We start from the raw sequence: 2,418 nt of genomic DNA on the forward strand, positions 1-2,418 counted from the left end.
CCTGGTGACAGTTTACCCACCTTAAATCTAACAGAAAGAATATCATAAATATTTGAGAATGCAAACAATGGTGTTTAATATTTCTTTCCATATCTACCTTAAGGTTGAGATCTAACTGATTTGGTATCAAGCAACGATGCCTTAAACAAACTCCATATAGATTAAAAAACTGCAAGTATAAGGTAAAAGATAACTAAGTTAATATTCGAAATCTAGTGTAAATAAAAAACAATTAATAAATATATTAACTCCTTAAACAAACTCCATATAGATTAAAAAACTGCAAGTATAAGGTAAAAGATAACTAAGTTAATATTCGAAATCTAGTGTAAATAAAAAACAATTAATAAATATATTAACTACTTAATGAAATTGGTATCCTTATATCATGAAAAGAAACTGCTAATACATCATAAACATCAAATGAATAGAGGACCTGACACTTTCCTAACACCATAATATAGTCCATAAAAGTAGCCTAAAAATCTAGTGCTAAAGCCAGTATGGTGAATATTGTTGAAGACCACATGGAAGGTGATTTTGTAAAATAGAATAAAACAGAATTTTATAAAGGAAGAATTTATAAAATATAAATGCAATGTAGTCAAAGTTCAAGAGTTCTTTGGAACCCAGGCAAGTAAATAGCATGCCAAAAAAATACTGAAAAGAATGAATATATTGGCTAATTGACGACAATGATTTCCAATTTGTCTAACAAATTGACCTGCAAAAACTTAGTCCTCAACAACTGAACAGCTTCAACCAACTTCAGGCATACTAACATAAAAAGAGTATAGGAACCCGTGTGCAAGATCAAAAACACCAAACTTGGAAGGGTTCTTTTTGTCATTTTCCAAATCATTTACAATGTCATGAATCTTAAAATTAAATAAAAACCTATTAAGATAAAATAAGGGAAAGGTGATATCATATTACCTGATCATAAATTCCTTTTTTTTGTGAATAAGGAAACACTATATGCTACAAGTGAACTTTTGGTGTTCTTGTTAGTAACAAATCTAACACCACCATTACACATGCTTAATCTCAATTTTGCAATTGTGATTCGACCCCCTAGAGAATAGTTCAGATTTTGGGCATGTCTATGTTTTCTTATCAACATACAATAGAAAAGGGAACATCCATGAATGGATTCCTAGAATCTTAATTAAAAAAAAAAACTCTTCTAAGATCTAAAAAGACCAAAAAAATAATAATGAAGATTTGGTGATCCTCTGACGTTTTTTGGAGAGAGATCAAAAGAAAAAAATAAAATAAAATCTAGGGCATTGTTTTCTGATGTAAAAAAAAAAGCAACAGCCAAACATCAAACAATATCTTCAATCTTATACTACAGGTCAAGTGAAATCGAATACACAATAGACAAAACACCGAAGGAAAAAAATTAATATGAATAAAAAGAAAGATGCTTACCGACTCTTGAAGAAAAAGTGGTAGTGGTGAGTGAACCGAAAGTGGTGATAGGTCGTGAGAGTATGAATAACAGAATAGAGAATGTACATTCCATGGAGTCATCTTGAATCCTTATAATCTGTGAGGCATTGGAATTGAAATTTGTGTTCCTTGGTTAGTCCTTCCTATAATCATAATTTGCGAAAATACCACAATAGAAAATTTACCTTCGATGAATTGTAATCGCAGAAATTGTAACTTTGATCCACCTAGGGGAACGTGGAAAAATTCAGCGCGTGATATTGGGGAAGATGGGCAAGAATTGAAAGAATTTATCCAGGATCACGACTCGATCATGGATTAAGGAGCTTGGGTCATGGAAAAGGAAAGATATACATTGGATAATGGTGAGAGGGAACGATTGAACCCTGGTCTGTATTTACGACGTGGTGGTTCAGTGGTGGAAGAGGTAAACAGTGGTGGTGAGTGGTGTTAGGGTTTTCTGACTAAGAGAGGAATACAATCTGCTTCATAGAGAAACGAGAAATGATATCAGAGAAGGAGAATAGTGCCTAATATAAGGGGAGGGCTTTCCAGAATTGAAAGATTTTTGCCAACATCTCGGGCTTCAAGAAGACTTCATCAAAATTAAAGGACTCGGTCGTCTTGGAGAGATAAAAGGAGATTTAGTTGATTGTTGACCAGATAAGATTTGTTGCATAAATTCATTGTACAAATTGCCTTATGAGTCGTACCTCTTAAAATTCAGCAAAACATGCTAAATGCTTATTAAGGTATAAAGATATATATATATATATATATATATATATATATATATATATATATATATATATATATATATATATATATATATATATATATATATATATATAGAGAGAGAGAGAGAGAAACATCATCATTGAGAGATAGATCACTATGGGAGAGAGAGAGAAATAGAGATCATTATTGAGTAATAGATCATTATTGAAAAAATGATTATTATTA

At 31.2% G+C, this 2,418-nt stretch overlaps 1 long non-coding RNA gene across 1 annotated transcript in view; it reads right to left on the reverse strand.

The window, feature by feature from the left end:
• Window positions 1-2,065, reverse strand: part of LOC145069144 (uncharacterized) — a 2,638-nt gene extending 573 nt beyond the window's left edge. The window contains exons 1-2 of the long non-coding RNA XR_013689313.1: window positions 1,641-2,065; window positions 1,435-1,552 (exon numbers count right to left, since the gene is read on the reverse strand). This is a non-coding gene — a long non-coding RNA (uncharacterized LOC145069144). The remainder of the gene's footprint in view (window positions 1-1,434; window positions 1,553-1,640) is intronic.
• Between the last annotated feature and the right edge of the window lie 353 nt (window positions 2,066-2,418).

Source organism: Lactuca serriola, chromosome 8 (genome assembly GCF_051521515.1).
Source record: "Lactuca serriola cultivar US96UC23 chromosome 8, Lser_US96UC23_V15, whole genome shotgun sequence".
NCBI classification, from domain to species: Eukaryota; Viridiplantae; Streptophyta; class Magnoliopsida; order Asterales; family Asteraceae; genus Lactuca; species Lactuca serriola.